This window comes from Rhinopithecus bieti, unplaced genomic scaffold, assembly GCF_001698545.2.
Source record: "Rhinopithecus bieti isolate Rb0 unplaced genomic scaffold, ASM169854v2 scaffold_19037, whole genome shotgun sequence".
Classification (NCBI taxonomy): Eukaryota; Metazoa; Chordata; class Mammalia; order Primates; family Cercopithecidae; genus Rhinopithecus; species Rhinopithecus bieti.
The window spans coordinates 196,607-208,487 of NW_016809436.1; the positions used below are offsets into that span (position 1 = coordinate 196,607).

General features: G+C 39.2%; 1 protein-coding gene across 6 annotated transcripts in view; it reads left to right on the top strand.

The window, feature by feature from the left end:
* The first annotated feature begins 5,401 nt into the window (after positions 1 to 5,401).
* Positions 5,402 to 11,881, top strand: part of PLSCR1 (phospholipid scramblase 1) — a 29,094-nt gene continuing 22,614 nt past the window's right edge. For 2 of the 6 annotated variants that reach the window (XM_017889305.1, XM_017889304.1), the window contains exon 1: positions 5,596 to 5,768. The gene's annotated coding sequence lies outside the window, so the exon portion shown is untranslated. Of the gene's footprint in view, positions 5,769 to 5,823; positions 6,232 to 10,927; positions 11,015 to 11,881 lie in introns of those variants that run through there. The other 4 variants (XM_017889308.1, XM_017889306.1, XM_017889307.1 and 1 more) reach the window with 4 other exon arrangements.

Genomic DNA, 11,881 nt, shown 5'->3' on the forward strand with positions numbered 1-11,881 from the left:
ACTCAGGAGGCTGAGGCAGGAGAATCAGTTGAACCTGGGAGGTGGAGGTTGCTGTGAGCCGAGATAGCACCACTGCATTCCAGCCTGGTGACGGAGCAAGACTCTGCAAGAAAAAAAAAAAAGGAAGATTTTGTGTAATTTGGGTGACATTCAGGCACCCAGTTGTCAGGACCAGTGATTCAAAGTGAAATTTTCCTTCTGCTGCTGTTTCCCATAAAGCTCTGTTATATCAATTCTTCCTTGGAGCTGTGGAAGTCTTGGAGGTATTGATTCTAAGCCAGAAAGAGAGTTAAGAGCACTAAAGATTTCAGAAGGTATACGATTAAAACCCTCAGTAGTACAGTGATTTTGACTACAAATAAACTTTGATAGCTCAAACAAAAAGCCATAATCACAAAGAACTACAACCATAGAATAAAATTAAAAAGAAACCCCACCATGCAGAAGAGAACAGCAATAAAGAAGCTTGCTTGAATATGAAATCAGGTCAAGAGCAAAGAGAAATATCTATAGAGTTTATAACCACAAGCCAGCTTTCATGTAATGAGTCATCTGAAGTATGTGAGTCCTCCATGAGTGTAGTGAGTTATCAGTGCATCACGTGTCCTTAGAAAGATATGTAGAACATCTTGGATCCACCATCCTTAAGACTTGTTCTCTCATATTCTGTCATCTGAAGATAACTGTCATAATTCCACATATCACTGCCTTATACAAGAGAGAAAGAGGCACATATATACTTGTATGTGTATCTATGTGTGTATGCATGCATACACACACACACACAAATGTAAGCAGTAAACCCTTTCCTAGAAGCCCTCAAGAAGATTTTCCCTTAGCTAAATATAAATTATATGCCGTCAATTATACAAGTTACAGTCAAAGGAGAATAGAATCACTATGACTGTCTACTACTCAAAATTCATCCTTTGTGCTATGACCCTCCTTTTATGATGCATTGTTCCACAATACCTGAAAAAAATAGAGTTCTTTCAGCAAATGCTTCTTAAAATGTGGTCTGTTGAAAAGAATCATCAGCATCATATGGAAAATTGTTAGAAAAGCAAATTCTCAAAGCACAACCTGTGCTCACTGAATCAGAAACTCTAAAGATGGGACTCTGCAAATTTAGTTCTAATTAGATTTCCAAGTGCTACTTATGCATGCTAAAATATGAGAACCACTATTTTACTATGTCAAAGCAAATAGTGAGCTTTATTTAGGCAAACAATAACTTATATGGTACCTGGATGTTTTCTAATTAAACATGGTACCTTTCTTCAGAGACTATAATAAAATGAAAATGAAAACAGTTAAAACAAAATAAAGAACCCAAAAGCTGTAAATGCCGCAAAGACTATGAAAAGATGAGAATTTACTATAATGAGTGAGATTGCAAAAATTGGAGAAAATGGAAGGAAGAGGCAAAAGTGGAAACTGATTTTGCAAGAAAATCACAACCTAAAGTGTGTAAAAAGGAACATAAGATTCAGGAGATCCACCTTAACGCCACAGAAATCCAAAGAGGTTGAGGACTTAGTGATGTCAAATAAAAAAAAAACAAATTTATGAATTAGAAAGTAAATCGAGGATGCTTGAAGGTCTATTCACAAGCCAGTTCACCCAGCCTAACTTACTACCTCCACGAAGAGAATGTGGTACCACCCTAAGCAAAGGATAGGAGAATTCCTCTGTGTAAAATTGACAGAAAAGTTTTGGGTCAAAAATACACTATTCATCAGGGAAGGAGAGGTTGAAAAATATAGAAAATGAAAGCTACTGGAATTCTACAGCCTCCTGCCCTTCTGCAGCAGAAGTTCATCAGTAAACCCAAAGCCAATGCTTACCCTGTGGCAGGCACCACCATAAACCTTCTATGTATTTTAACTTCCTGGAGCTTCAAAAAATGCTATGAGGTAGATACTATTACTGCCCTCATTGATAGATTTCGTAAAGAGGCATGGAGGCTGTCAGGTAACTTTTATGAGGTCACAGGGATGGTAAATTGAAGAGAAAGAGATCAAACCTAGGTGGTTCAGTTTTCCTTCTACCGTTTTCCATCATGTTTTCTCAATTTCTTTTCCACCTTTCTGTTCTCTCCTCTCACTTCTCTTAGTAAATCTTCAAACGTGGGTTTAAGATAATGGGAATAAAACTAGGGAGTGAAAAGGACAAGATTTCACTTCTTTTCTGCATTTGCAGCTTTATTGTTTGAAAAATCACATTACTTTTACAAGTAACAAATTTTAAAGGAAAATAATTATTACTTCAGTTCAATAAATATTTATTTATTACATGTCTCTGTGCCAGCTGCAGGGCTGGAAAATTAAACATCCTAAGCAAATCTGGTTGGTTTGATTTCCAAAACATATTTAAAATATCATTTGATATAGTCCCGGTTATTTATTTTTGTTTTTGTAGCCTGAGCTTTTGGTGTGATAGTCAAGAAATCTTTTCCAAGGTAAATGTCAAGGAGCTTTTCTCTTATATTTTCTTCCAGGATTTTAATGGTTTGAGGTCTTACATGTAGGTCTTTTATCCGTTTTGTTTTTGATTTGTTTGTGTGGTGTAAGAAAACAGTCCAATTTCATTGTTTTTTATGTGAAAATCCAGTCTTCCCAGCACCATTTATTCAAGAGACTATCCTTTCCTCATCGTGTTCTCTTGGGGCCCTTGTGAAAAATTAGTTGACCATGTATGTTTGGATTTATTTCTGAGCTATTTTGTTCCATTGGTCTACATGTCTGTTTTAATGTTAGTGCCATTCTGTTTTATATAAATTTGTAATATAATTTTTAATTAGGAAGTGTTATTTCTCCGACTTCAATTTTTTTTCTCAGAATTGCTTTGGCTATTTGAGGTCTTTTGTGGTTTCATACAAATCTGCATTGAATCTATATATTACTTTGGGTAGCGTGAAAATTTTAACAATATTATTTCTACATCAAACCAAAAATTTCTGCATGGCAAAGGAAACAATCAACAAAATGAAATGGCAACCTATAGTTTGGAAAAAAGTATATCTGCATACCATGTTATCAGAGAAGGGTTTAGTTTCTAAGATTTATAAAGAACTTATACAACTCAATAGCAAGAAAACATAGCCCAATTTAAAAATGGGAAATGGACTTGAATAGACACTTCTTCAAAATGACATAAAATAGCCAACAGGTATATGAAAATGTGCCCAACATCACTATTCATCAGAAAAATGCAAATCAAAATCACTATGAGATACTATGTCATACCTATTAGGATTGTTATTATCAAAAAGACAAGAGATAACAAGTGTCGGCAAGGGTGTAGAGAAAAGAGAATCCTTGTACACTGTTGGTGGGAATGTAGGCTGGTACAGCCATTATGGAAAACAGTATGGAGGTTCCTACAGAAATTAAAAATAGAACTACCATATGACCCAGAAATCCTTCTTCTGGGTATATACCAAAAGAAAATGAAATCACCATCTCCTGAAGATAGCTGCACTCCCATGTTCATTGCAGCATTATACAGAATAGTCAAGATAATAGAAATAATCTAGGTGTCCATCAATGGACAAATGTATGAAGAAAGATACATATATTCCATTGTGTGTATATACACACACACAGAAACACACAATGGAATATTACTCAGCCTTATAAAAGAAGGAAATTCTGCCAGGTGCTATCACATGGATGGACCTGGAAGGCATTATGCTAAATGAAATAAACCAGACACAGAAAGAAAAATTTTGTACATTCTCATTTATATGAAATTAAGAAAAGGTCAAATATATACAGCGGTGGTTTATAGCAGGGGTCCCCAAGCCCCAGGCCACAGACCTGCACATGTGAGGGATCTAGGTGCATATTCCTTATGAGAATCTAATGCCTGGTTATCTTAGGTAGAGCTCAGACAGTGATGCTAGTACTGGGCAGCAGCTGCAAATACAGATTAACATTAGCAGAGAGTTTTGACTGCACAGAGACCATAATAAATACATTGATTGCAGACTCATATCAAAACCCTATCAGTGAGGGGCAGGTGACAAGTGACAATTAAGCCGTGTCTGGAGGCAGGCTTTATAGTGGAAAATTGATGTACTTCAATTGTACAGCTGCATCTGGTGGCAGGCTTTCAGTCAGAATCCAACACTTATTTTAGTCCGTGCATGGCCCACCCATTATTTTACCACTTCCATCCACACCTCTTTCCCACACTGTGCACTTGTCTTAGTCACAGTTTTGCTAAGCCCACAAGCTAAGCGTAGCCAAAATGAGTGAAAAACAAACATTACTGGACAGCTTCTTTGAAAATGGGGAAAAACCCAATGATGAGACAACAGAAGACTCTAAGACTGCTAACAAAAAGAAAGCCACATTTAAAGGAAAATGCCAAGAGTCCTACTTAAATTACAGGTTCACTGCAACAGGTGGTTCACATTCTCCAACCCTGCTTTGCATAACATGTGATGACCGACTATCCAATGAAGCCTCAAAACCTGCAAAACTGCTTTGCCACATGGAGACCAAGCACCCCGCGTTAAAAGACAAGGCTTTGAAGTTTTTGTTTTGTTTAAAAAAAAAAAAACAGAAACCATGAAAACATGAACACAAAGAACACATAGAAGCAATTACTGAAGGCCACCATGTCATCAAATATGTCTGCACTGACAGCATCATTATATATTACAATGTAACAATAATAGAAATAAAGTGTGGAATACATATAATATGCTTGAATCATCCTGAAACCGTCTGCCACCCGACCCTGGTCCATGGAAAAATCCTCTTCCGTGAAACTGGTCCCTGGTGCCAAAAAGGTTGGGGACCACCGGTTTATCCAGGGTCATCCAGGTTGGAGTAGGGTCAGGAGATATGGGGAAATTTAGGTCAAAGAATACAAAGTTACAAACATGTAGGATGAACAAATGGGAAGACCTAATGTACAACATGAGGGCTATAGTTAATGATAGTGGTATTCAGGATTTATGCTAAACGAGTAAATTAGAGCTGCTCTTGCCCCAAGGGGAGAAATGTGTAATTATAGGAGTTGATGGATATGTCGTACACATAACTTAAATACAGACAATAAAAACTATTTTAGTTTAAAAAGGAACAATATTTATTTAAAAATAAGGTGAGCTCTTGAAAACATTCAAATAATTGCTTAAAAATAAAAAATAATAATATCACAATTTAATAGAAGGAAAGAAAGAGCAAGACAGCAAGAAAGAAAAGACACCATAAAGAAAACCAATGTTGACCCTCCTCATTTGTAGTCTAAGCTGCCTCTGCTCCCTCGCCTTGAAAAGTCACGGGCTTGCGAGGGATGGAGGTCAAAGTCAGAGTAAAGAAAGTTCCCGAGGGAGGTCCCTCCCCACCTGATGACTTTCCAGTTCCTGTTAGTGACGGAGTCCCAGTTCCTCTCCTTGACCACCGGACGAAAGTCTCTGGAGTCTCTCCAATGAGCAAGAAAGCAAGTCGAGGGTAGGGGAGGGGCCTCACACCTGGTGGTGGGTGCAGTCCCTCCTCCAGTTTCTTCATCCTGCAGTAGTCCCGCGGGTCCCCGGGCGCCAGCGCGGGAACCAGGAAAAGGAAACCGTGTTGTGTACGTAAGATCCAGGAAACGAAACCAGGAGCCGCGGGTGTTGGCGCAAGGGTTACTCGCAAACCCTGCTCCGGCTGACTTCGGAGAAGGTTGCGCAGCAGCTGTGCCTGGTAGTCTAGAGGCGCAGGAGAGGAAGCCACCGCCTGGCCCCGGCTCTCTGGAAACAGCGGCAGCCACAGGTGCGCGAGCGGCTTTTTCTGCCGCCTCCCGGGGGCTCGGGCGCGGGAACTGCGCGGAGCCTGCGCTGGGGCCAGGGCCGGGGTCAGGTGTGGAGGCCAACTTACGGGGAACGGGCGCGAGGGCCAGCCGGTTGTTTGCTGCTCTCGGGGTGTAGGATGTGGGGTGAAGGCTGGGGCCAGAAATGCAAGAGGCCTCTGAAAGGGACCCTGTAAGTGGAGCAGATGCACGGCAAGGGGCCCCAGGCGGCCCAGCGGCACCTGGACTCACCCAGAACCATTTGAATGACAAAGGGTGTCCTGCCTGAAAACGCCTCGCGGGGCTCGGCTTCCCCTTAGCCACGCTGCTTTACAGGCAGAGGAGCGGCCCTGAATCCTGGGCAGAGACTGGGCTCGGGAGCATGTGCCAGCATAGTGGGGCTGTTAGAAGGGACGGTTAATACAGCCTGCAAGCTGTCATTTATCAGTAAGTATTCACTGAAGTCCGCCTGGAGCCCCCATCTATGCTAAACCTTCTACAATACAAGCTTAGAAAAGATAGCGGCGGTATCTGGCACGGTTCCTATGACCATTAGCTCCAGTCAGGCTCCCCGACTTTAAATTCGGCCCCTACTGCTTCACATCTGTGGACTGTCAGCCACTTTCTTAATATATGTTCTTTCCATTGCCTCATCTCTGAAATTGTGTAACTATTAAAAGAGCCACAAAGTATTATATGTGTTAATGTAAAGTTCTTAGAGCAGTGCCTGGCACCACAGAAAGTACTCAGTGAAAGTTAGCTTTTATTATTTTAAATATTTGACAAAGTTCCTGCTTCTCCAAGCTGACTCTCTGGTTCCCATGTGGTTTCATTCATGCACTGTTATTCCTGGAAGTCTTGGCATGGCCACTTCCCAGTTCCAGAAATAGGCAGTCTTTGTTTTTTCTGGCTTATCACATTGAGATACATGGTTACTACAAGTGACACTTAAAAGTGTCAGGAAGTTTGGGGCCTCCTTTCTTGAACTTTTCCTAGGAGCAAACCTTTCCCTTAATGCCACCCTGTTTACAACAATAGTAGGGCTTTGAACAACGAGAAAATGCAGGGAAATGAAAAAGACATATAAAGGGAAATGAGTGGATTTCTGCAGTTGGATACCAAAGTGGCATGTAAAGTAGCTGGTTTGTAGATCAAACTGCCTTTAGATCTGTAAAGGAGCTTAGAGTACGGGTGGAGAGACATCAAATGTGTGTGAGCAGACGCTTATGTACTTCTCCATCTTCATCTCTAAGAATGTCTCCCTCTTCTGCTCTGTAACCTCACTGGTCTTCCTTTCCTTGAATGAGGCAAGTTCCTCCAGCTCAGAAATTCTATCTATGAAGTTCCCTCTCTCTATAATGCCCTCCAACACCCCACCCACCATACCTCCGTACACTAGTTGATTTGAGAGTTCCTTCAGCTCCCTGTCTGACTTTTCTTTCTTTCTTTCTTTTTTTTTCAGACTCTGGGCTGGAGTGCAGTGGCAGGATCTCAGCTCACTGAAAGCTCCGCCTCCCAGGTTTATGCCATTCTCCTGCCTCAGCCTCCCGTGTAGCTGGGACTACAGGCTCCCGCCACCTCGCCCAGCTAGTTTTTTGTATTTTTTAGTAGAGACAGAGTTTCACCGTGTTAGCCAGGATGGTCTCGATCCCATAACCCTTTCTTGTAGCAACATTAATTTTATTTATAGCACTTAGAGTGTTTCTAATAATCTATTTCATTCTTAATTGTCTGTCTCCCTAGTGTCTAGGTATTGTGCACTAGTGCCTGGTATAGTGCTTTGCATGCTCTATGCCTTTAATTCATTCCTTAAAAACCACACCAGCTTTATATTTAGTGAATATTTATATAGGAAGTATTTCTATATGTATATGTGTGTATCTGTGTATATACACACTCTATAGCACTACCCTGAATAGTGCTAAATTAAAAAGCCAAAACACTTTAGTTAATCAGAACAGTTGCACTCTTCAGTTTTCCATATGTTCTTTTAATAAGTCATTAGAAAAAAATGATGTCTCCATATGTTGTCTGCTGCTGTAACAGAATACCTGAGACTTGGTAATTTATAAAGGACAGAAATTTATTTCTTACAGTTCTGGAGGCTAGGAAGTCCAACATAATCATGTGTTGCTTAAGGACAGGAATACATTCTGAGAAATGCATCATGAGGCAATTTGGTGGCTGTGAGAACATCATAGAATTTACTTACACAATCCTGGATGGTATAGCCAGCCTTCTATTTAGGCTGGGGTGGTGGGGTGGGGGGTGTTGAGGAGAGTCAGACTGAGAGCTGAAGGAAGTCTCAAAACAATTAGTCTATAGACGTGTGTGTGTGTGTGTGTGTGTGTGTGTGTGTGTGTGTGTGTGTGTGTAGTGGTGGAGGGCATTATAGACAGAGGGAACTTCACAGGTAGAAGTCCTGGGTTGGGGGAAACTTGGCTCATTCAAGCAAAGGAATGACCAGTGAGCCTACTAGACCTAGACTGTGTGGAATAAGGTATTGCTCCTAGGCTAGAAACCTATATAGCATGTTACTGTGCTGAATACTGTAGGCAAGTATAATACAATGTCAAGTATTTATGTATCTCAACATAGAAAGGGTACAGTAAAAATAATCTTACGGGACCATCATCATATATGTGATCTGTTGTTGTGGTGCATGACTGTATGTAGGCACCAGCATCTAGTGAGGGTCTTCTTACTGCATCATCGCATGGTGGAAAGTGAAAGGGCAAGACAGCAAGAGAGAGTGGAACTTAACAACTACTCTGGCAATAATTAACCCCGTCCCAAGATAACAACATTAATCTATTCATGAAGGTAGAGTGCTTATGAACTAATCATCTTTTATTAGGCCCCACCTCCCAACACAGTTGCATTGGAAATTAAGTTTCCAACACATGAACTTAGCACCTGGCCTAGTTAAAGCTAAGTGGTACAGGAGTAAATTGAAATTCAAGCCTTTTCTGTCTTATATAAGAAAGATACCTTAAAAGAGTCTTTTAACAAATTTCACTGAAAGGTGTCAGTCTTCCTTTTTTCAGTGAATTAGAGACATCGGTGCAAAGAATATGAATTATTGATCATCTTAATTCAGCTAGTTAGTGAGCTGTATCACATTTATTAAAGTCACTTTTATTTCTATGGGTTTAGTTTCACCATTTATTAGGAGGAAAGGAAACAACTCAAATTTGTGAGGGAGCTCTGGGTTGTCAGGAAAGGCTTTTCAGAGTAGTAAAGCAATCAAATGAGAATAACTGATTCAATATCTGTTTCCTTTGTCTCTTTTTTTTTAATTTTTAGTTTTGTAGATCACTACCATCTCACTTGGTCCTAGTTGATGTATCATCTACATTTTTATTCAAGGTTTACTATAAAATGCTATAAAAGGCTATCCTAAACTGGTTTTAAGCATATTTATTTTGTTTGCTAAGCATAAAATACGCAAGAGGATTTTTATGGAATGACTCCTTGTTACAAGGTACTTTACATTTATAATCAGCCTCAGTCACCTCAGTTTCATTCCATAGCTTACAGGTATGATGTGCTGTATACTCAAAAGCCTCACCACCTGCCTGCCCCACCCATTTGCTTAAATGTATCAGTTTTTTCTAAGCTTAACGTTTACCAAAACCCGAGTTCAAAAGATGAATATTTTTCCTTCTTAGATGTTAACTAAACATTTTTAAATGTACAAAGTTTGCATACAAACATAACCCAAATGACATGAAAGTTATTTGATTCATGACTTACCTGTGTAATCTCCTGGCCTACTTGAAATTCCTCCCTTCCCTCTAGCCTAGTATCTGTATTCTCAGTTATTGGGAGGAAGTTAGGGACCTAGAATTCTTGTGATTGTTTTCAGGGCAGTAGCATTTTGCTAAAATAATTCAAAACATATATCCCTATCTTGGGACTTGAAGAGAATGTGAAATGCTTTATCCTCTGTTTTGAGGGAATGAGGGAAGGAGGTTGTTCTTAGCCAATTAACACGTAAATTTAAATAAATAATCCAAATCTGGTGTGGGTAAACAAATTTTAGTTTTAGGAACTGTCAAAATTAAGTATGCTTCCCCTTTGGGTTCCAGATTTTACGTTAATACTTTTGAAAGCAGTAAGAAAAATTTCAGGACCTCAAGAGATGGGTCAAAAGAGTTTCATTGTAATATGAATTGTGAAGCCAGAACTGGAAATCCCCTGTGCTGTTTCTTCCTCTTCATGGTAGTAGAGGTTACAGTTGTCAAATAGTCCAGAGAAACAATGAGAACTTAGGATTTCTGATAGAAAAATTTTAAGAGGTGTACTTGTATGCAAATAATGTATGATGCCTCAGTTTCCTCCAAAGTCTTAGTTAACAGAGTTAGAAAAAAATCAGATTGTATTTGAAGTTCTGTGTTCATCCTGGAGTAATTATTATTCCAATGGTACAATATACAATATAACTTTAATGCATTTTTTGGTATAGCATAAAGATTTTCTCTTTCTCTGACGTATTTCTGAAAATAAAAACAAAATAAGTGGGGTAGAAGGCATTATTTATGAATTATCATGCTAAATTAATTAACTCATTAATTAATTTATTCAGGGCACACCCAGTTATTCCCCAAACTGAGTGACATGTATCTTGTAATAGACTCATTAACCTTGAGAAAACCCAAAGGATCATTATAACAGCAAATAAGAATGTAGGCATCCACATAGTGGATGACTTTAATGACCTGGCACACAGTGTTTTATCTACTTGGCACATGTACAGGTACAAGGAACACTTAACATTTTGCACCAGAGCTTATTACATACCTTTTTTTAATGCTCTAGGTATTACATAAATGCTAAAATTCTAAAACCTGTAGTAAAGCAAAGACCCAGATTTTATACTGCAGTAGTTTTGCCAGTAGGTCTCATCCTCACTAACTTATATTTTAAGATGAAGAACAATGTAACCAAGTGGGAAGAAAAAGAGCCAATATGAAGAAATTGTCATTGTTTTGAAATCTTCTTTTCCTTTCCTGTATTTCTGTGCAAGAAGAGAATCATCTCTGACCTTGTGAAAGGCAAATACCATGTATATTCAAGGTTGGTACTCATTTGGCAAGGACTTGAAATTCCCTGCTTAAGATCCTCCACCTATTTTTAACAGCTGGGCTCCCCAACCCCTGGATCACCAACCAGTACCAGTCCATGGCCTGTTAGGAATTGGGCTTGCACAACAGGAGGTGAGCAGCTGGTGAGTGAGCAAAGTTTCATCTGTATTGACAGCTGCTCCACATCGCTTGCATACATTACCGCCTGAGCTCCACCTCCTGTCAGATCCGCAGCAGCATTAGATTGTCATAGGAGCAAGAACCATATCGTGAACTGCGTGTGTGAGGGATCTAGGTTACGTGCTCCTTATGATAATCTAATGCCTGATGATTGGTCACTGTCTGCCATCACCCCCACATGGGACTGTCTAGTTGCAGGAAAACAACCCCAAGGCTCCTGCTGATTCTACCTTATAATGAAGTGTATAATTATTTTGTTATATATTACAATATAATAATAATAGAAATGAAGTGCACAATAAATGTAATGTGCTTGAATCATCCCCAAACCATCTCCAACTCCATCGGTCCATGTCTTCCACAAAACTGGTCCCTGGTGCCAAAAAAGGTTGGGGACCACTGTTTACCAGAATACATAGCGTGGGTTTATAAATTCCCTGTCTTTGCAGCACATCATTTATTTCTGGCTTGCATGGGACTTGAAAGCCTAAAACAACTAAATGCTAAGAAAAATTATTTTTAAAATTATGACAACATTTTTTTATTTCAGATATATAGATCTGCAGTCCAGAACTATGAATTTTTTTCAGTTGAGTAGTCTGTTTGCCAATAAATAAATAAATAGATAGATAGATAAATAAATAAATAAAAACTTGCCTATGTTTCTTCTCGTACATTTTATTTAGGATTTGCCCTTAGACATTATTTAGTGCTTTTCTGACATTGTAGGGAAAGTGAGAATAACTGAAACACTAGTTTCTTAAAATTTCTGTTAAAATTGGTTAAAGGCCATAGAATTTTTTTTTTTTTTTTTTTTTTTTTTTTTTTTT